At 38.8% G+C, this 22,391-nt stretch overlaps 1 protein-coding gene and 16 non-coding genes across 17 annotated transcripts in view; 1 reads left to right on the top strand and 16 right to left on the bottom strand.

The window, feature by feature from the left end:
* Positions 1-22,391, top strand: part of LOC137625006 (uncharacterized) — a 214,039-nt gene that overhangs the window by 50,233 nt on the left and 141,415 nt on the right. The gene's annotated exons all lie outside the window — the stretch shown is intronic.
* On the bottom strand, positions 13,174-13,246 carry TRNAR-ACG (transfer RNA arginine (anticodon ACG)). The gene has a single exon. It is a non-coding gene; the product is annotated as a tRNA-Arg (tRNA).
* Positions 13,487-13,559, bottom strand: TRNAR-ACG (transfer RNA arginine (anticodon ACG)). Its single transcript has one exon. It is a non-coding gene; the product is annotated as a tRNA-Arg (tRNA).
* Positions 13,800-13,872, bottom strand: TRNAR-ACG (transfer RNA arginine (anticodon ACG)). The gene has a single exon. It is a non-coding gene; the product is annotated as a tRNA-Arg (tRNA).
* TRNAR-ACG (transfer RNA arginine (anticodon ACG)) lies at positions 14,113-14,185 on the bottom strand. The gene has a single exon. It is a non-coding gene; the product is annotated as a tRNA-Arg (tRNA).
* On the bottom strand, positions 14,426-14,498 carry TRNAR-ACG (transfer RNA arginine (anticodon ACG)). The gene has a single exon. It is a non-coding gene; the product is annotated as a tRNA-Arg (tRNA).
* Positions 14,739-14,811, bottom strand: TRNAR-ACG (transfer RNA arginine (anticodon ACG)). The gene has a single exon. It is a non-coding gene; the product is annotated as a tRNA-Arg (tRNA).
* Positions 15,052-15,124, bottom strand: TRNAR-ACG (transfer RNA arginine (anticodon ACG)). Its single transcript has one exon. It is a non-coding gene; the product is annotated as a tRNA-Arg (tRNA).
* Positions 15,365-15,437, bottom strand: TRNAR-ACG (transfer RNA arginine (anticodon ACG)). The gene has a single exon. It is a non-coding gene; the product is annotated as a tRNA-Arg (tRNA).
* Positions 15,678-15,750, bottom strand: TRNAR-ACG (transfer RNA arginine (anticodon ACG)). The gene has a single exon. It is a non-coding gene; the product is annotated as a tRNA-Arg (tRNA).
* Positions 15,991-16,063, bottom strand: TRNAR-ACG (transfer RNA arginine (anticodon ACG)). The gene has a single exon. It is a non-coding gene; the product is annotated as a tRNA-Arg (tRNA).
* TRNAR-ACG (transfer RNA arginine (anticodon ACG)) lies at positions 16,304-16,376 on the bottom strand. Its single transcript has one exon. It is a non-coding gene; the product is annotated as a tRNA-Arg (tRNA).
* Positions 16,617-16,689, bottom strand: TRNAR-ACG (transfer RNA arginine (anticodon ACG)). The gene has a single exon. It is a non-coding gene; the product is annotated as a tRNA-Arg (tRNA).
* On the bottom strand, positions 17,911-17,983 carry TRNAR-ACG (transfer RNA arginine (anticodon ACG)). The gene has a single exon. It is a non-coding gene; the product is annotated as a tRNA-Arg (tRNA).
* TRNAR-ACG (transfer RNA arginine (anticodon ACG)) lies at positions 19,077-19,149 on the bottom strand. The gene has a single exon. It is a non-coding gene; the product is annotated as a tRNA-Arg (tRNA).
* TRNAR-ACG (transfer RNA arginine (anticodon ACG)) lies at positions 20,597-20,669 on the bottom strand. The gene has a single exon. It is a non-coding gene; the product is annotated as a tRNA-Arg (tRNA).
* Positions 21,624-21,696, bottom strand: TRNAR-ACG (transfer RNA arginine (anticodon ACG)). Its single transcript has one exon. It is a non-coding gene; the product is annotated as a tRNA-Arg (tRNA).

The following is a 22,391-nucleotide window of genomic DNA, read 5'->3' as shown; positions in this document are numbered from 1 at the left end:
GGGAGAAAACTTGTCTTAGGCGATGTACTCCTTCGGGAGAGACTATTACGCGTATGCTTTTTCCCCATAGAACTGGGAGAAAGCTTGTCGTAGGCGATGTCCTCCTTTGGGAGGACTTCTCCCTCGTTCGCGAGAGAGAAATTATTACGCCAACACTTTTTCCCATAGAGCGGGGAGAAATCTTGCCTCAGGCAATACCCTCCTTTGGGAGGACTTCTCCCACGTTTGCGAGAGAGAGGTTATTACGCCTACGCTTTTCCCCATAAAGTAGGGAGAAAGCTTGTTTTAGGCGATCTCCTTTGGGAGAACCTTCCTCCCATTCATGAGAGAAAACTTGTAGGAGTTTGCTGATCCACGCTCCTCCCCCTCATGCTTTTGGTTCTCCGTGGCCGGAGCGAGAGCCTTGTCTTAAGCGACGTTCTCGTTCGGGAGAACAAATCCACCCTGTGGAGGAGTTATCTTCATCCCTGACGTTTTCCCCCTCGTGCTGTAAGGAGACGTCTTTTTGAACCTACTGGTTCTCCTCACGTTGACTCTTCGGGGTCTCGTGACGATCACCCTTTCGGCGGGCGTGATCGGGAGCCTTTGAACTCCTACGGGTTCTCATGACCTTAGGAGTCCTTTGGGCCTCTGTCGCGCTGGACTTTCGAGTTCACACGACTTGGAACCTTTGAGTTTGTTACGCTGAGTCATCAGGCTCTCGTAACAATTAGCACAGAGTGTCCGCGCACGCACGCAATTAGCGCTATGCGCGCGACCATCGTCATCAAGAGTTTTACTCTTATGACAGAGAGTCTTCCGACTCTCGTCAACGGTCTTCGCCATTACCTCCAAACACTCCAACTTCTACCGTTCTTCCCCTTTCGATAAGAAAGATACGAGGGGTAAGACATAAGGTTTGTCTGCTACTCGCGTTTCCACTTTTACCTGTAATAACACGTGAGGAATTAGCGCAGCCTGAGGATTCCTCGGGAGAACTGCCGTCGAGGGACTTAGAATCCTCCTATTGAAGGCCTTATGAACTATGTGTAATATCTCATGCCTCGTCGATTTGCATCTATCTCCTTGACCTCTTGACACTCCAGCCTTAGACAGGCTATGTCGTCCGCCCCAAACCCTAAGACCAGAATTAATCTTTTGGCTGTGGACTGATTGGTAAAATCTCTGACTGGTGTTTGACAGTCTGGGGTTCGAGTCCCGCTCAGACTCGTTAGTGCCATTACTGCTTGCAACCTTACCATCCTTGTGAGCTAAGGTTGGGGGTTTTGGGGGAGCCTATAGATCTATCTGCTTAGTCATCAGCAGCCACTGCCTGGCTTTCCCTGGTCCTAGCTGGAATGGAGAGGAGGCTTGGTCGACCATATAATATATGGTCAGTCTCTAGGGCATTGTCCTAACTGCTAGTGCAATGTCACTGTCCCTTGCCTCTGCCATTTTTGAGCGACCTTTAAACCTGGTCCGTTTGCCGAGATCAGAGACGTCAACCCTTCTCGTCTGATCTTGGATCCCCTCGCGGCGAGGCTCACACCGGGCTAATCCACGAAGAGACACTACTCTTCCAGGCTCTGCTCAGTCACAGAAGCCTCGGCAATGGTAGCGACTTCAATGTCCCTTCTGGCTTGACACGTGGTCTGATACAGTCGGCTACCTCGCGAGCCAGGGAGGACTTGTCAAACCAAGACTCCAGGTAGTCCCAACTGGAAGTCCTAACTGCTGGGGCCAAGACAATGTACTTCTTAACCGCTACAACAGCGACCATGTGGAGCATTTGGGTTCTCAAAAGGAAGGAATCTGTAGTTCCCAGACTTCCTTATGTACCTCAGTGAGGAAAAGCTCATCTCAGTCTCGGCGATTAAGGGCCATCTCGCAGCCTTGAGCCTTATCTGTAGACTGAGAAGGGGTTGACCTCTCTGCCTCAGAGGACATCTCCTTGGTTGATTTGGGGTTTTGAGTGATCTTATCCCCCAGTTGAGATTAGACCATCACCGTGAGACGTGTCTTATGTTCCCTGAAGGGTCTACCCTATGAGCCCTTAAGGGCCTCAGGCTACTTTCTGAACCTTAAGACCGTCTTCCTCGTACCTCTGTCCTCGGCTAAAAGGGTCAGTGAGCTACATGGTCTGTCTTACATCGTCACCCATTCTAAGGGTTGGGGGGGGGAGTGTCTCGCAACTTCGTACCGGGCTTGGTGGCTAGACTCATAATCCTTCATCTACCGATGAGAGATTTTGAGAATTTCAGTTTTCCACCCTCAATAAGGTAACAGGATACAGACCAGTCGTTACTATGCCCAGTCAGGGCGCTAAAGAAATATCTGAAGCGCACCAGACCTTTCAGACCACGTCTCCGTCATCTCTTCCTTAGTACCAACAAGGTAAAGAATATAACCTCTCGCAACACCATCCCTTTCTGGCTCAAGAAAATTATCGCGAGGTGTTTTTACGGAGACCCAGAGGCAGCACAACCTAGAGCCCATCAAGTTAAGGGAGTGGCTACCTCACTGGTGTTTAAGAGAAATTTCTCAGTCTCAAGTCTTAAGTGCTGGGGTCTGGAAACACCAATCTACATTCACCGCTCACTATTTGAGCGACGTGACACATAGGTCTCTAGACACCTTTTCTATAGGGCCTATTGTGACAGGTCAACGGGTGCTGTAGCTACCTTACGCCCTTTCAGGGGACAGTAATCATTGGCTGAGGATACTGGGTTACATTAGGTTTTAAGAAGGATATCCATCTATCTTCTTCGTCTCCTTCTCCCTCCCATCTGGGGATCCTAGTCTGTATCCAGTTTCAGGTTAACTCGCCAATGGGAGTAAGGTATGATACTCATCTGATTCCTCTCACAGGGTATAAGTTATACTCGTGGTCACGAGGTTTCCCCTTTGCAAGGTCGGGGGAATCCTAAGTTTGAAGGGGTCCGAGTCTAATGTTCCTGACCCACTTCATCCTGAAACTTTTGTTTCCTTGAAGCTACAAATCTTCAGTCGTGCTGAGATTATGGGGCTCTACAAAGAAAGAAGATATAACGGAAGATTGTTGCTTCAAAAGAGTCTAGTCTGAGGACTATCTTCCCTAGGAATAGGGAACTCCTTGGCCACCCTGGCCTCAAGACTAAGCCTCCTATAGTAAAGAATGAGGGTTTGTATCAAGTGTAGGAACAAATGACAAACTTATAACAGAGTTTGTATTTTCCTAACATACAAACCCGAATTCTTTACTCAAATCTTCCCTCCATCACCGCCCCCTAGGATAGTCCTTGCTAGAATCCGATTGAAGGTAAACAGCAGCTACTGACCGGCGGTCCCCCACCACTAACAGGTAGATAATTACCTGCCCGGTCATTAACGACCTTGTTAAGGTTTTTCTGCCATATTTTCCAGCTCGCGCTAGATATCTCCTTTAGTAAAGAATTCGGGTTTGTATGTTAGGAAAAATACAAACTCTGTTATAAGTTTGTCATATTTGTTAGATTATTAAGCCACAAAAATACCTCATATCCTTTATAAATTATTCAAGTTATCTTGGTGTTAATTAAAGGGAGGCATAGATAGAAGGGGAAATGTGTCTTTGACAAGCATAGGTATAAATACAGTATACAATTGTGTGAACAGACAATTGCCAGTCGGACAATTGCCAGTCGGACAATTGCCAGTATGGACGATTGCCAACTGGAAAATTGCCAGCCGGACAGTTGCCATTGATATATTATTATTGAATTGTTTTCTATCTGTTTTTTATTGGTCATTGCTTTCTTTTTATGTTTGATAAGTTGGATAACCTTTGCTTAATTTAAACTCTGTCAAGAACAGATTAAAAAAAGGAAAAAAAGGTAAATCAAATTTATCGAAAATAGTTTAAGAAACATTTATTTACAAAGCACATCTATAACACTTTTATCATACTTAAGAAAATATGTACATTATAACCAATAGATCTAAGAAAGATGATTTTATCGTCAGGATTATAGTGGCTGACTATCTGCTCTAAACGCTTGTTGATCTTCTTATATTTTGTGTTTGTAGGTCTCATCTCCTCTTTCCATTTGAATCACCTTTGTTTGCGACAAAATTTCCTCTTTCATGAGACGATCTATAAGTTTCCAAATATGAGGGTGTTGTTCAGCATTATTTGATAAAGCACTGTGGAACCCTTCGAGACTTGTTCGTTCCTGGCTTACACATTTGAGTTCTTACGTGCATGTTCCAAATCGAAATTGGAAATAATGAACTGGCTCTTCTACGGTTTCCGCCTCTTCCTCTCATCACTCCTATGTAAGTAACTTCAAAATAAGCAAGAAACTCTTCAGGGATATCTTCGTCCTCGGAAAGTTCCTCAAAACCTGTTGGAACGTCTTCTATTGGTAAAAAGGCAAGAGAAGAGAAACATCGTATCTTGAGACAAAACTCGTTATCATTATGGTATCGAACCTTAAACGCTAACTCAACAATTTTCCTGTAATTCGCTTGGCAGAAATGGAGGAAACATCCACTCACAATAGCGTCAGGAAAAATACCTTTAAATCCGTTAAAAGTCCCCATTTCAAAATCACTCATTATAGTTGTAGGAGTTTGCTGAAGGATGTCATGGATTTTGTTGTAAAACATTTCATGTTTCCTGAGTCTTGTTTGGAAAAAGGCCAAATATTCGAGGAAAACTACAATTATCTACTTGGACATGGATGGTGTAAGGTTGATAAAAGATTCCCGGTGACACCTTGAAGGTTCCATCAACTGCCCAGTTTCTATACCTCCTTAAATGATCAAACCCAACTTCAGTAGCAAATATCAGAATACGATTATGGTCTTCAGCTCCCAAATCATACTGCAAAAACTTTTCTCCAGATGAAAGATGTTGAAAATTTGTTGGAATGCAAAACCCGATCCTTTCCCTAGGGATTGCTGGAGCACTTATAGTTTGTTGCCTCCATTGACGAACATTTCTACTTAGATGCTGGACGTTTTGCACTTCAGCCCGTGAGCAAGTATCTAATGTCAAAAAGCAGCTTGCAACTAATGATCTTGTGGTAGAATTATTCGATGTAACATCATCTTTTAACTTTGCAACAGCACTCTTAGCATCAACAGTACTTTTAGATGCTTCATGATTATGTTAGTCGATAGATTTTATCAACTAGTAGTTTTCTGATTTTGTTTTTGTGTGCACTCTAGCTATACACGAATTTTGTTTTCTCTTAGCACATTCCCAGTTGATTATGGATTTATCGCTATTAGATCCATTTTTATGGTACATATACTGTAGAGCATCAACGAGAATATCTTTACCACTCTCACTTTTGATGGTAGAGATCATTTAAAAGGGCTGAAGTATACAAATAAAAATGTTCACTACTGAAGTTTGGAAGTAGAAATATTTACAAAAATTGCTGAAGTTTGGAAGTAAATAATACAGAAAGAAATATTTACAAAAAATTCTAAACAAGGAAATCACATAGGACCGAAAATAATTGTTAAGCATGGAAATTGTCCGGCTGGTAATTGTCCCACTGGCAATTATCCGCATGGCACTAAAACTGGCAATTACCGAATGGCAATTGTCCGGCTGGCTATTGTCCTCCTGGCAATTGTCCTAGAACCATACTATTGTACAATGTATAAATATTTTCAATGATTCTCTTTCATTTTAGAGCTTGACACCTGTATATGCTATAGTAATAAGACTGGTCTGCGCGTATTTACTGCATATAGGACCAGTTATGCTTCTCTTTATTATTATTAGTAATAATAATAATAATGATAATAAAAATAATCTTTATTTCAGCAAAAGCCATATACAGAGTTACAATAAGGGTACAGTGATCTTACACTTTTGACATCGGTAAAAAAAAGATGAGATATGCAATAATATCAGTGATATATTATAAACATCAATTAGCAGGTTGACACAGAGTTGTAAGGTCTGGGTAACAAAATCACAATAGAATTAACGCTTAACAATGATGATAACATACATATCAGCAAACAAAAAGAGAGGGAGAAAAAAAAAATGGCGATGACAATGATAAATATGTTGGAACAGAAATTGCTTGAATAATGAAAGAACACTGGGGAGGAAGAAAAAAAAAATCTAGTCACTGAGCAGGTGGTGTGAAGGAAATACAGGACATCTAGACAACAAAGATGTAACATAATAAAACACGTTATCATAACATTACTGGGTATCATGCCAAAGTTATTTAGTGATGAATATTTGGCATAGCCACACTATCAGATATTAGTGAATACAATTCATTGTACTGACGCTTCCGTATTCCAGGTTTCCCACATTTTGGATTTTACTCTCGCTGCACTTGCAAGCACATTTTGAATTAGGGGATTTTCACTAGATCGTAGGCGGGAGGTGAGACTTACTATAGAGCGACGAATGATGGTTTTTAGGTTATCCAGTCTATTTTCAACAAACATCGCTGAAGCTGAATGGTGCCTCGGGGTATTGGTGAGGCGCCTTAGGATATCATTGTGAATGACTGTGATACGTCTCATCGATTCACACGTATAGTTTGTCCATAGCGAGCAGCCGTATACGTTATAGCAGTAGGTTTGAAATAGGAGTTTTTTTATATCTTGGCGGCAGAAGGCAAATCTTCTCGTTACCATGTTCCCTAGACAACACAATTTACGTCGCCTGTTTTCAATGTCAGATGTGTCTTTTAAATCTTTCGTAATGATGTGACCTAGGTAAGGAAAATCATTGACAAATGCTAGCTGATGGTTTTGAAGGAAAATATGTGGATCTTCTACGAAACGGAGCGCTCTAGGAAGGACAGACATGCACTGTGTCTTCGATTCGTTATAGATTATGTCATGTTCATTAGCGTATGCGTTGCAGGTGTCGATAAGACGTTGTAGGCCTTGGGCAGAGGGGGAGATGAGGACCATATCGTCAGCGTAGCAAAGGTTATTTATGGTAAAGCCATTAACCGTACAACCAATGGGAAGTGAATTCAGTCTGATATTCAAATCGTCTGTGTAAACATTAAATAGATATGGTGAGAGGATGCCTCCTTGCCTGAGACCGTTAGATGAACCGAATTGCTGGGATAGGACATTGCCCCATTTGACACAGAACTGCTGTGTTGAGAACCAACAGTATAATATACCGATGAGATATAGAGGAGTCCCCCTTTTGCGTAGTTTCAAAAAGAGTTTCAGATAGTTTACTCTGTCAAATGCCTTCCGCACGTCTACAAAGCATAAGTAGACGGGAGGCCGAGGATATATAGAAATTCAATAATTCCTTTAAAATATATATACAGGTGTCAGTCGAGTGGTTAGTTTTAAAACCAAATTGATTGTCTGCGGTGTGGAGAAATGGTGCAAGGCGACGGAACAGAAGGGATTCAAATATTTTCGATGAGATTGTTGTGATGGCGATGGGGCGGTAGTTTCCTGGGTCACTGGCATCCTTCAGTTTGTTTTTTATGAGAGGTATTAAGTGGACAAGTAGAAGGGTTTCGGGGAGATATTGGTGTAATATACAGGCATTAAATAGTGCAGAAAATAGGGTATAAATTATAGGGTGGCAGAATTTGAAAGCCTCGGCAGGAAGGCCATCGCAGCCGGGTGCCTTGTTACTAGGTAATTTCTTGATAGCCTCGCACACGTCACTCGGGGAGATACGATCACTATATTGAAAATTCATATTGACATTGATGAGAGTATCCACTTCATTTCGGGTATCTTGGTCATTTATACAATTTAGGATGGTACTAAAGTGATCCCCCCACATTCTTGCGATGGATTCTTCGCCAACTGCATCCCCTACTCTTTGGGATAATTTGTTTGACTTTGGGTTTAGTGAATTAATATCTTTCCAGAGATGGGTGAAGTCATGGTTGGTCAATTTTCTGGACAATGCATCGGCTCGGAGCTGATTTTCGTTGCTACGACATTGACGAAGAGCAAGTTTGAACTGGGCTCTCGCTTGCCTCATCTGTAGAGCAAAGGGACCTTCTCTCTGGCCACCATCGTTCCTCCAAAGAAGGAACATTTCTTGAGAGTGTGCGTATAGGTCTTTAACTAAGTCATTCCAACCAGGTATGTTTCGATGGTTACCTCTAGAGAGTCTAAACGTGTCTCTTCCCGAGCTCCGTCAGGCATTTATTATATTTACGTAGAATTCATTTAGTTTTGTTTTATGCTGTTCGTTGCGGCACTTAGGATTATTGCAGAGCAGGGCTTCAGCAGGCTGAGTTATCAAGGGAAGATTACTTTCAGATAAGCGTTTGAATGCAGTGGACTTTTGGAGGTTGGAGAAATCCCATGAGATGGATGGTAGCCTCTCCCTTTGGATGGGTACCGCCGGGAGGGAGGGTGTGTGAAATGTGATCTGTAAGGGTATGTGATCGAATGCAGACGATAGGTCGTATCGTATAATACATTCAGTGATAGAGCTATGCAGGCGGTCAGTGGTAATACAATGATCAAGCCAGGATGTGATGGGCATATCATTTCTGTTTTGTATATAGGTGAAGGAGGAAGGAGGCAGGATGGCAACATCGCTAATTTGAAGAGATTGTTGAACACAGAGACGCTGTAATTCATTATAAAATAGTCTAGATGGGTGGGCATTAAAGTCTCCTATTAGGCACACATGGTCAGTGGAGGTATCATTAATAATACCTTGAACTTCTCCTAGCAATATACAATACTGATCAAAGTTTGACTGGCGCTCCCAGGGGAAGTATGCATTAATCACTAATATGGTTTTACCTTTGATCATTACTTGCAGGCCGAGAAGTCTGTCAGTTTGATACGTCACTGGTTTCACGCACTTATCCAGAGATCTATGCCATAGAAATGAGAGACCTCCTTTCGGACGACCTTGAATGATGATGTCGTGAGTAACCATCGACGAGACAGAAACTGTTATAATCAGCATGAACCGAATCACTGATAGCCAGGTCATGGGGGAGGAGTAAGGTTTCTTGCAGTGCAATAATGCCACGAAAATCATTGCAGAACTCATTAAGAACAGGTAAATTCCGCTTGATCCCGTATATGTTCCAAGACAAAATACTTAATGACTCCATGAATTTCGTCGACCTTTGGAGATAAGAGCAGAAATCTCAGGGGGTGTGGGTGTGGTAGGTGCCGGGGCATTGCTTGGTGAGGCTGATTGTTGTAGATCAATTTGGGCGTTTAGGGTCCCTGGGGGAGGCTGGTCTCTCTTAAGATTATAAAAGGACACACGTATTTCAGAGCCAAAGTTTTTACCTACAAGGACCTCCCGATGATGGAATAAGCAGGAAACCCTGTATGCAACTCGACCTTCTACCTTACACTTTAGGCTATGAAGAATGAGAGGGTCTGATCCTGTTAATTTCCTAACATGTAGCCTGATGGCATCTTCAGTCACTGAGGAATGCAGGTTGTGGACAACGACGTGGCATCTCTTTGGGCGGTGGTGAGGGGAGATATTCCCGGATGAATGCTGGTTGACCTGAATGCGGTTGCGGTCGGGTCGGGACTTTGTCTTTCGCCGGGAGGTCTGCCATCCCTCGTCGTCGTCTTGGGCATTTGACATTAGCGCTCTGGCATATGAGTCGGGGGTAGGGGGGAGAGGTAGGAGTGGGTGGTACTTATCTTGAATCTCTTCTGTCTAACAATGGGGAGGGGGAGGTTGTGGTATCCAAGACTGGTGTTTGCTTCGTAACAATCCTTGGCCCTGTATCCGGCAGGCCAATTTCATTTGTTATCTCATTGATTTTTAGCCCCATTGAAGCGAATGCATCATTGATTTGCAGGGCCATTGCATCGCTGATTGGCGGCTTCATTGCAGCGATGGCATCATTGATTTGGTGACCCAATGCATCACTGATTTGTTGCCTCATTGCAGCGATTGCGTCACTGATTTGCTGCCCTACAGCATCACTGATTTGCTGCCTCATTGCAGCGATTGCATCAGGGATTGCACGGAGATCTTCAGAGTTATTTGACAGCGAAGTTGACAACCCCAAGGCTTTTACTGCAATGTTATGTACATTCATTATATTGAGGTCAGCTGGCTGGGCAGGAGGAAAGGTGTATGGGTTATCTGCGCAAATGGTAACATTTGTTGTGGTTTTGAGCCAAGTTGACATGAGAGAGATTTTCTTCTGAGAAGTCAGGCTCTTTGCATTTCGATCATTCCGAATGCCGTCGGGCATATAGTCTTTGCACTAGACATATGCAATTGTGATATCTTCTTCCGTGAAAAGATTTCTCACGACATCTGTGATGGACTCCGGATCGCTGTTGTTAGAGCGATAATTGATAAAATAAACACAATTGTTCTGTATGTGAGGGGTGGAGGGACGAGAGGCACTATCGACACTCGGGGTCATTTTTTCTATGTTAACCTTGTGGTTAGGCTGAGCGAAGAGCAAACCGTTACTCCTCTCTTTTTATTTTTCTTATTTTCACTGTTTGAACCGAAAGCAGCCAATGGCACTGAGGGGGGAAGAAATTTCGGGCACTGATTGGATTAGAGGGAAATTTTCAATTATAACAAGAAGCACAGGATTGCAAGTGATAAAGAGCACTTCACTAGGCAGAGCAGCACTTCATGCACATACACACACATTTTTAACGGGAAAGCATGTAAATGACCATAGTTATTCCAGTAAGTGTCCGGAGCGCCTCTGAACACGTCCACCTCACACACACACAAATATTATATTATTGTTGTTATAATTATTAATATTATTATTATTATTATTTTTATTATTATTTGTTCTGGCACAAATACAAACCTTCTACTTTTACATAAGATAAATTATCAGCGAAGCTGGAAAATACGGTTATTAAATTTATAACAAGGTGTAAACAGGTGGCTGGTAGATACGGGCCAGGATTGGGTATACCCTGCCCTCTTATTTGCTCATTGAGTAATCACTCTGGTTCAAGCCGTCAGTGAGAACAGACGTTTTGCCACTGGCTGGAGTTCTTGGCTTTTAACTACTTTTTTTCAGTGTTTTTAGGATTATTTGCTTGCTTACAGTTAAGCAAACTGGATTAAAAGTTTCTTCCGGTAAATTTTGGAACTGATACCTTGAAAGAGGAATAATTTTCAGCAGCTTATGACAGCATCTTCATGACAGTCGTCCCGATTGTCCATCTCCCCTACGAGTTCAGGAGAAGACAATATTGTGAGGAACAAGCTCTCCTTCTCAAGTGGAGTTTCCTTTGGTTGAAACGCTCGCTCGTGAGCAATACATCTCTGATCACGTAGTGTTGAACTTTCAATCATTGTTTCCCGACGAACACGCTACTTTGCATGTTACAGAAAACCCTGCGCACTAGACCTTGTCTGTGCTTAAGTGTGCTCCTGATATTCTTAATATTGGCAAACATGGGGTGCGCTCACACATAAGTGCTAGATAATTAACATATTTCACATGATCCCATGGATTTGCATGCTGAAGAAAGAGGCAGGTTTAAGTGTAGGATGCCCCCAGTCTCCTGAGCCTGCAGTAGTACATGCACTTAACCTGTGAGAGGTTGGGAACTGGTGAGTTACCACGCGTGTTAGCCAGACATAGCTCATCATTGTGGCATGTAATTGAGAAGCTCACTTCTTAGAAGGAACCTTGTATTAGTGAGCAATATGTCTCTCAACACAGGCACCAGCATAGCCGCACACACACCTGTGTCCGTTGATTCTCCTGATTGTGCGCATGGTTTGAGCTCGCCTGTCTCCACCAGACATCTTCTCTCCTGAGACTGATGTGGTAGGTGTGCTGCCCCATGCACCTTAACATCACACACTCAATCTGTTAGGGGTTTACACGCTTTTGATAATTTAAAATGAACGATGATGTCAGGTGGGCTCTTGTGAAGCATCTATCTTCCCAGATTCACAGTGTAAAGCTGATGAAGAAACAAGGCAGTGCTCAACTTCACAGCATGTAGTCTTTATTTGATGCTTTTGAAACATTAGGAAATTGCTGTATGAGCATCTCTTTGTACATTAAGTTCCATAACCTTCATCAAAGGTTAACAAGGAGTTATGGTCCTATTTTGAATGGAGTAAAGCTCTATCAATAGGGAACTTCAAGAAGTTACAAAATATGCTCCTCTTGATGACAAAACTTGGCGTGTCTCATGGCTTCCCCTCTTACTCCACATCCTCCCTCAACTCTTCCATTGATCCCAGGTCCGAGTTTTTCATCCGCGGCAGCTCCATGAAAACAGGAGATGGAATCGGAACCGCAGTAACACAGATAGGACAGTAAATTTACCACAAAGGGGTCGTGATATATTGTACGCCTTCCTGGTACGGAGGAACAAGAAGTGGAACAGGAGAGATCGCCAAAAGATTGGAACCGCCTTCCCCGTACTTCCTCGTCCTCAGGTACGTAGTCAGTCAGCTGACTGCATAGGAGATTTTGGTGATTATAGTAACCAGAGTGTTCTTAGTTCCAACTCCATACTCAGTCTTCAACAGTTTGTGTTCCCCAGTAGCAACCAAGCTTTGGGTTCACCATTTATCATATTTGTGTGAACTTATAGTTAGTTGGAAAAATTAGTGAATTTCTCATCATAGTTTATGATAATTGTATTATAGCACAGGCATATAATGGAATGAAAAGCAACATTATATCTATATTAGTTCTTTCTGCTGTAATATACTTCAGCTTATGGGATATAATAATCTCCTTCCAGCTAGTTTTTCTTTTAGTAGTAATGTCCTTCCTTTATGTTTCTTTTTTTAAAGTTTCTATCGAGCAGACCATATACAGAATATATCCGTGTACATTAGTACTTGACCCTTAGAATCTCAAGAAACCTGTTCTGCATCTGTGTTTTTTCTACCATTCAGGGTCATGAGGCGTAAGCTTTGTCCGGTTTAGTTTGCTCTTGTTTTTTATTTATTCACATAAGATTTTTACTGTGTGAAAAATTATAAGCTATATCAATGGAAAGGTGATTTATTCAGCTATTTGATGTTTTAGAAATTCTTAATGCTAATTGTTTTCATGTTAAGATGAGTCGAGTAAAGGGCTTGGCGATTTGGAGAAGAAATAAATGTTTTTGGCTGGACTTGGATTGAAAGAGTTGAGGTAATAATCTTTATGATAATTGTAATACACCTATACAGTAAATATATTTGAAAGTTATGGAATAATTTCATTATATCTAGCTAGACTTCTTGTCCACCGAAATCTTAGAAGTCGACCTTGCCAGGATTCGAACCTGGAATCTTCTGATCCGTAGTCAGACGCGTTATCCGTTGCGCCACAAGGCCAGTGAAAATGACCATTTTGTTTAGGTCAAGATTTCTTCAAATGACTAAATTAGGTGAATTGGTTTGAGAAAATGTACCTTGAAGCAATCCGGTTTAGTTTGTTCTTGTTTATTATGTATTCATGTAAGATTTTCACTAAATGTGAAAAACTATAGGGTATATCAATGGAAAAGGGATTTATTCAGCTATTTGATGTTTTAGAAATTCTTAATGCTAATTCTCCATCAAAATCTTAGAAGTCGACCTTGCCAGGATTCGAACCTGGAATCTTCTGATCCGTAGTCAGACGCGTTATCCGTTGCGCCACAAGGCCAGTGAAAATGACCATTTTGTTTAGGTCAAGATTTCTTCAAATGACTAAATTAGGTGAATTGGTTTGAGAAAATGTACCTTGAAGCAATCCAGTTTAGTTTGTTCTTGTTTATTATGTATTCATGTAAGATTTTCACTAAATGTGAAAAACTATAGGGTATATCAATGGAAAAGGGATTTATTCAGCTATTTGATGTTTTAGAAATTCTTAATGCTAATTCTCCATCAAAATCTTAGAAGTCGACCTTGCCAGGATTCGAACCTGGAATCTTCTGATCCGTAGTCAGACGCGTTATCCGTTGCGCCACAAGGCCAGTGAAAATGACCATTTTGTTTAGGTCAAGATTTCTTCAAATGACTAAATTAGGTGAATTGGTTTGAGAAAATGTACCTTGAAGCAATCCGGTTTAGTTTGTTCTTGTTTATTATGTATTCATGTAAGATTTTCACTAAATGTGAAAAACTATAGGGTATATCAATGGAAAAGGGATTTATTCAGCTATTTGATGTTTTAGAAATTCTTAATGCTAATTCTCCATCAAAATCTTAGAAGTCGACCTTGCCAGGATTCGAACCTGGAATCTTCTGATCCGTAGTCAGACGCGTTATCCGTTGCGCCACAAGGCCAGTGAAAATGACCATTTTGTTTAGGTCAAGATTTCTTCAAATGACTAAATTAGGTGAATTGGTTTGAGAAAATGTACCTTGAAGCAATCCAGTTTAGTTTGTTCTTGTTTATTATGTATTCATGTAAGATTTTCACTAAATGTGAAAAACTATAGGGTATATCAATGGAAAAGGGATTTATTCAGCTATTTGATGTTTTAGAAATTCTTAATGCTAATTCTCCATCAAAATCTTAGAAGTCGACCTTGCCAGGATTCGAACCTGGAATCTTCTGATCCGTAGTCAGACGCGTTATCCGTTGCGCCACAAGGCCAGTGAAAATGACCATTTTGTTTAGGTCAAGATTTCTTCAAATGACTAAATTAGGTGAATTGGTTTGAGAAAATGTACCTTGAAGCAATCCGGTTTAGTTTGTTCTTGTTTATTATGTATTCATGTAAGATTTTCACTAAATGTGAAAAACTATAGGGTATATCAATGGAAAAGGGATTTATTCAGCTATTTGATGTTTTAGAAATTCTTAATGCTAATTCTCCATCAAAATCTTAGAAGTCGACCTTGCCAGGATTCGAACCTGGAATCTTCTGATCCGTAGTCAGACGCGTTATCCGTTGCGCCACAAGGCCAGTGAAAATGACCATTTTGTTTAGGTCAAGATTTCTTCAAATGACTAAATTAGGTGAATTGGTTTGAGAAAATGTACCTTGAAGCAATCCGGTTTAGTTTGTTCTTGTTTATTATGTATTCATGTAAGATTTTCACTAAATGTGAAAAACTATAGGGTATATCAATGGAAAAGGGATTTATTCAGCTATTTGATGTTTTAGAAATTCTTAATGCTAATTCTCCATCAAAATCTTAGAAGTCGACCTTGCCAGGATTCGAACCTGGAATCTTCTGATCCGTAGTCAGACGCGTTATCCGTTGCGCCACAAGGCCAGTGAAAATGACCATTTTGTTTAGGTCAAGATTTCTTCAAATGACTAAATTAGGTGAATTGGTTTGAGAAAATGTACCTTGAAGCAATCCGGTTTAGTTTGTTCTTGTTTATTATGTATTCATGTAAGATTTTCACTAAATGTGAAAAACTATAGGGTATATCAATGGAAAAGGGATTTATTCAGCTATTTGATGTTTTAGAAATTCTTAATGCTAATTCTCCATCAAAATCTTAGAAGTCGACCTTGCCAGGATTCGAACCTGGAATCTTCTGATCCGTAGTCAGACGCGTTATCCATTGCGCCACAAGGCCAGTGAAAATGACCATTTTGTTTAGGTCAAGATTTCTTCAAATGACTAAATTAGGTGAATTGGTTTGAGAAAATGTACCTTGAAGCAATCCGGTTTAGTTTGTTCTTGTTTATTATGTATTCATGTAAGATTTTCACTAAATGTGAAAAACTATAGGGTATATCAATGGAAAAGGGATTTATTCAGCTATTTGATGTTTTAGAAATTCTTAATGCTAATTCTCCATCAAAATCTTAGAAGTCGACCTTGCCAGGATTCGAACCTGGAATCTTCTGATCCGTAGTCAGACGCGTTATCCGTTGCGCCACAAGGCCAGTGAAAATGACCATTTTGTTTAGGTCAAGATTTCTTCAAATGACTAAATTAGGTGAATTGGTTTGAGAAAATGTACCTTGAAGCAATCCGGTTTAGTTTGTTCTTGTTTATTATGTATTCATGTAAGATTTTCACTAAATGTGAAAAACTATAGGGTATATCAATGGAAAAGGGATTTATTCAGCTATTTGATGTTTTAGAAATTCTTAATGCTAATTCTCCATCAAAATCTTAGAAGTCGACCTTGCCAGGATTCGAACCTGGAATCTTCTGATCCGTAGTCAGACGCGTGATCCGTTGCGCCACAAGGCCAGTGAAAATGACCATTTTGTTTAGGTCAAGATTTCTTCAAATGACTAAATTAGGTGAATTGGTTTGAGAAAATGTACCTTGAAGCAATCCGGTTTAGTTTGTTCTTGTTTATTATGTATTCATGTAAGATTTTCACTAAATGTGAAAAACTATAGGGTATATCAATGGAAAAGGGATTTATTCAGCTATTTGATGTTTTAGAAATTCTTAATGCTAATTCTCCATCAAAATCTTAGAAGTCGACCTTGCCAGGATTCGAACCTGGAATCTTCTGATCCGTAGTCAGACGCGTTATCCGTTGCGCCACAAGGCCAGTGAAAATGACCATTTTGTTTAGGTCAAGATTTCTTCAAATGACTAAATTAGGTGAATTGGTTTGAGAAAATGTACCTTGAAGCAATCCGGTTTAGTTTGTTCTTGTTTATTATGTATTCATGTAAGATTTTCACTAAATGTGAAAAACTATAGGGTATATCAATGGAAAAGGGATTTATTCAGCTATTTGATGTTTTAGAAATTCTTAATGCTAATTCTCCATCAAAATCTTAGAAGTCGACCTTGCCAGGATTCGAACCTGGAATCTTCTGATCCGTAGTCAGACGCGTTATCCGTTGCGCCACAAGGCCTGTGAAAATAACCTTTGTGTTTGTGTCAAGATTTCTTCAAATTGCTAAATTAGGGGAATTGGTTTGAGAAAATGTACCTCGAAGCAATCGCATCTTTTGTAAAAGATTAAATAGTAAATGGAATTATATAAAAGTGATAAATTTATTGCTGAAATTAAGATTACTCCTGATAATTTTTTTTTATCATTTTTATAAGCGGTTAAACAGTGCTGCAAACTAATGCTTTGAAGTATTAAAAAGTATTTTTTCTATTTAGAGAAAATAAGATCTTCTCGTTTAGTTATTCTTTTACGAATTCTGATCTTATAGCTTTCCATATTATAATCCTCTCTCTCTCTCTCTCTCTCTCTCTCTCTCTCTCTCTCTCTCTCTCTCTCTCTCTCTCTCTCTCTCTGAGTGCCAGATTAAAACTTCACTATAGCAATTTTCTGTTCAGTTATAGTTCAATCTCATGTGATTGCCACATTTAGGGGATGCTTAGGCAATGGAATGACAAAACCAAAACATAATTCAGCCAGAAAATTCTCTCTTACTCCTCACGTTGCTTAGTAGCATACCGTATATGCTCAATGGGAAATCTGCAGGACATTGTTAAAGAGTAGAAAGAAAAGAGGGCAGAGAGAAACACTACCAGGGATGTTCATCGCTCAGTCAAGGATGTATACCGTCAAAACAAGAGGTCCTAGACAAGGTGACCTTTACCCCATTGCTGTGAAACCATTGGTTTGATAGATAACCTTTCTCTATACTCCGTAATGACATTTTTTGTTTTATTTTTCAAATTTCTCTCCAAAACGTCACCTACTCGATATGCTTCTAGGCTATATGCATTATGTTAACTATCTTCATCCTTGGTATAATGCAGCAACATTTTATTGATGCTTTTAAAGGATTTGTAAGCTTTTTTAGTGTCTTTTATATAGTTATTTTGTTTGATTGTAAGGTACTCTCATGTTTCAGTTCATCAACCTTATAATTCAGAAGTTTGTGTTCAAGAGATCGTGTACAGAATATGCCCCCGTATGGGTGACTGATGCTAATAGTTTTTAACCTGATCATAATGCAATTCAATTACTAGAGGTATTCTTTGTTTCCGAATGCATTTGAATATGGAAACATTTAACGATTAGAATAAATGTAATTAGTATTGCATTTTTCAAGTCTTTATATATAACGTTCTAGATTGACTTCATGTTTGTTACCCGTCAAAAGTTTCACAGTCGACCTTGCCAGGATTCGAACCTGGAATCTTCTGATCCGTAGTCAGACGCGTTATCCGTTGCGCCACAAGGCCTGTGAGAAGAAATTGTTTTATGGTCAGTACTTCTTTGAACAATTATTTGGATGGTAGCCTATAAGAAAACGCCGGGTCTCTAAATCATCTAATTCTCTATTGTATTATAAAGAGAGTAACACTTGTAGGAAAAGGTTTCAAAGTTATTGATAGAATTAAGGATATCTTTCATCCTTGTTTAAATTTTTTTTTATAAGAGATGGACAGTGATTTCAGTCCATTTTCTGTATAGAAAAGTGGTTTCTCGGATTTTAATCCTCCCTCGCTATAAGCTTCTCTCTCTCTCTCTCTCTCTCTCTCTCTCTCTCTCTCTCTCTCTCTCTCTCTCTCTCTCTCTCTCTCTAGTTTGTATTGCCCGTCCATAAGGATGCTATTTTTGTATTATACCAATGGGTAATCTGCAGATTATTTCTCTGGCATTTGTTTTCTAATCCCGTTTAATTGATAGAGGAACGTTTTACTACTAGGTATCATTGAAATATATAGTGATTGGTCAAATGATTGCTTAATCGTACATTACAATGTATCTAAGCCTCTTATTTAAAAGCGCAGAAGTAGATATGTCCATGATTCGAACCTGGAATCTTATGATCCGCAGTCAATGGTATTTTCTCTTCTGCCACAAGGATTATGAAATCGAACTGCGTGTTTTAGTCCTGAGTTATTTGTATGACTGATCCAGGTGAAATGGTTAGTTAAGATTTCGTATTTTGAAATGATTTATTTGCTGTAAAACTAGGATACATCTGAGTTTTTTTCAAAGTAGCTTTTGCAAGACTCAGAAACTTTTTGAACGACAATTAATTTAATATTTATTTTGTTAGATAATAGTATACTTTTGTTTTAATGTACATGCCTTACCAGTCAAAAGTTTCTTACAAATAGATTTCCTGCAGAATATGCTTCTATATATGTGTCTTATATTTATAGTCTTTAACCTAATTGTAATGCACTTTTTAAAAGCATGCTTTGTTTGCATAATACATTTAAATATGAAAACATTACTTGATGTAATTTCAATATGTATTATAGTCAACAAATCTATTATATAACCTTAATTAATTTCAAGTTTATCAGTCAAAAGCGTAGAAATCGACCTTGCCAGGATTCGAACCTGGAATCTTCTGATCCGTAGTCAGACGCGTTATCCGTTGCGCCACAAGGCCTGTGAAAACAGTCTGTTTTTAGGTTGAGAATTCCTTGAACATCTATACTGTAAAATAATGAGAAAATGTCGCATCTCAAAACTATCTAATTGTATTAGTTTAGCAAAAGATGATAAAATTCATCTGAAATGGATTGAAAATTATTGTTGAAATTAAGGATCTCTTTTTATATGAATAGTAATTCCAGTTTATCTATTATGATTTAAACAATGTCTTTTCTTGGAGGATTTATCACTATTTTATTATTGGTTATTTATTTGCTTAACGTTGTCATCTTGAATCCACCTTCATTGTAGCCTTTCCTCCTTTTGGTCTGTAGTGTCCATTCATAGTGAGTCCATTTATGTTTCCATCTGACAAGCAACGTGCAAAATATTTCTCTGTAGGTTTGGTATCTATTTTCTAAATACTTTTAAATGATGTGGAACATTTAACATCTAACTTATCCCTGAAATTTTTAGTTATTTGTTCAAATAATTATGTAGTTGTGCCCTATAGAGATGGACAGTGATTTTAGTTCATTTTCTATATAGAAAAGTGCTTTCTCGGCTTGTAATCCTCCCTCGTTATAAGCTTCTCTCTCTCTCTCTCTCTCTCTCTCTCTCTCTCTCTCTCTCTCTCTCTCTCTCTCTCTCGTTTGTAATGCCCGTCCATAAGGATGCTATTTTTGTTTTTATACCAATGGGCAATTTGCAGATTATTTCTCTGGCATTTGTTTTCTAATCCCGTTTAATTGATAGAGGAACGTTTTACTACTAGGTATCATTGAAATATATAGTGATTGGTCAAATGATTGCTTAATCGTACATTACAATGTATCTAAGCCTCTTATTTAAAAGCGCAGAAGTAGATATGTCCATGATTCGAACCTGGAATCTTATGATCCGCAGTCAATGGTATTTTCTCTTCTGCCACAAGGATTATGAAATCGAACTGCGTGTTTTAGTCCTGAGTTATTTGTATGACTGATCCAGGTGAAATGGTTAGTTAAAATTTCGTACTTTGAAATGATTTATTTGCTGTAAAACTAGGATACATCTGAGTTTTTTTCAAAGTAGCTTTTGCAAGACTCAGAAACTTTTTGAACGACAATTAATTTAATATTTATTTTGTTAGATCATAGTATACTTTTCATTTTGAATGACAATTAATTTAATATTTATTTTGTTAGATCATAGTATACTTTTGTTTTAATTTTCATGCCTTACTAGTCAAAAGTTTCCTACAAATAGATTTCCTGCAGAATATGCTTCTATATGTGTCTTATAGTCGTTAACCTAATTGTAATGCACTTATTAAAAGCATGCTTTGTTTGCATATATTTAAATATGGAAACATTACATGATTTAGAGTAAATGTATTTTCAATATGTTTTATTGTCAACAAATCTATTATATATATAACTTTAATCAATTTCAAGTTTCTTATCAGTCAAAAGCTTAGAAATCGACCTTGCCAGGATTCGAACCTGGAATCTTCTGATCCGTAGTCAGACGCGTTATCCGTTGCGCCACAAGGCCTGTGAAAACAGTCTGTTTTAAGGTTGAGAGTTCTTTGAACACCTTTACTGTGTAAAATAATGAGAAAATGTCGCATCTCAAAACTATCTAATTCTATTAAATTAGCAAAAGATAATAAGATTCATCTTAATTGGATATAAAAGTATTGTTGAAATTAAGGATCTCTTTTTATATGAACAATAATTCCAGTTTATTATGATTTAAACAATGTCTTTTCTTGGAGGATTTATCACTATTTTATTATTGGTTATTTGTTTGCTTAACGTTGTCATCTTGAATCCACCTTCATTGTAGCCTTTCCTCCTTTTGGTCTGTAATGTCCAATCATAGTGAGTCTATTTATGTTTCAATCTGACAAGCAACCCAGAAGAATATTTCCCCATCAACTATCACAGAAATTTATATTATGGTCAAATCATTATGTAGTTATGCACTATATCCTAGCCTCCTATTAGTTAAAAGATTTGAAATTGACCAGTCCGTGATTTGAACCTGGAATCCTCTGAACCATAGTCAGACTTTTCTGTTATGCCACAAAGCCTGTGAAAACGAACTGTATATTTTACTCCTGAGTTCTTTGAATGATTGTGGGTGAAATATTTTGAGAAAATGTGGTTCTTCTTAACTATCTAATTTGTTGTAGAACTAGTAAAAATATCTGAAATTTATTCAAAGTAGCTTTTGAAGGACTTGCCAACATTTTGAGCGACAATTTAATTGATATTTATTTTGTGAGGTTGTAATATTCTCATATAAGTGAGAAGCAACCTTCGAGGAGTTGCTCTGCAGAATATGCCCTTCTATAGATGTTTTATGCTTGTAGATTTTAACCGGATCATAATGCAATTACTAGAAGTATTCTTTGTTTCTTGAATCCATTAGGAATTGGAAACATTTCATGATTTGTATTGCAAGATTGACTTCATGTATGTTATCAGTCAAAAGCGTAGAAATCGACCTTGCCAGGATTCGAACCTGGAATCTTCTGATCCGTAGTCAGACGCGTTATCCGTTGCGCCACAAGGCCTGTGAAAACAGTCTGTTTTTAGGTTGAGAGTTCTTTGAACACCTATACTGTGTAAAATAATGAGAAAATGTCGCATCTCAAAACTATCTAATTGTATTAAATTAGCAAAAGATAATAAAATTCATCTTAATTGGATATAAAAGTACTGTTGAAATTAAGGATATCTTTTTTATATGAATAGTAATTCCAGTTTATCTAATATGATTCAGACAATGCTTTTTCTTGGGTGATTTGTCACAATTTTATTATTGGTAATTTATTTGCTTAACGTTGTCATCTTGAATCCACCTTCATTGTAGCCTTTCCACCTTTTGGTCTGTAATGTCCATTCATAGCAACGTGCAAAATATTTCTGTATGTTTGGTATCTATTTGCTAAATTCTTTTGAATAATAGAGGAACATTGAACCACCAACTTATCACTGAAATTTATAGTTATTTGTTCAAATAATTATGCAGTTGTGCCCTATATCCTAGCCTCCTATCAGTTAAAAGATTAGAAATTGACTGGTCCGTGATTCGAACTGGAATCTTCTGAACCATAGTCAGACTTATTTTCTGTTGTGCCACAAGGCCTGTGTAAACGAACTGCATGTTTTACTCCTTTGTTCTTTGAAGGATTAATGTGGGTGAAATGGTTTGAGAAAATGTCCTCTAAATGTTCTAATTTGTTGTAAAACTAGTAAACATATCTGG

This window comes from Palaemon carinicauda, chromosome 31 (genome assembly GCF_036898095.1).
Source record: "Palaemon carinicauda isolate YSFRI2023 chromosome 31, ASM3689809v2, whole genome shotgun sequence".
NCBI lineage: Eukaryota > Metazoa > Arthropoda > Malacostraca > Decapoda > Palaemonidae > Palaemon > Palaemon carinicauda.
This window is presented reverse-complemented; position numbering and strand designations above follow the sequence as displayed.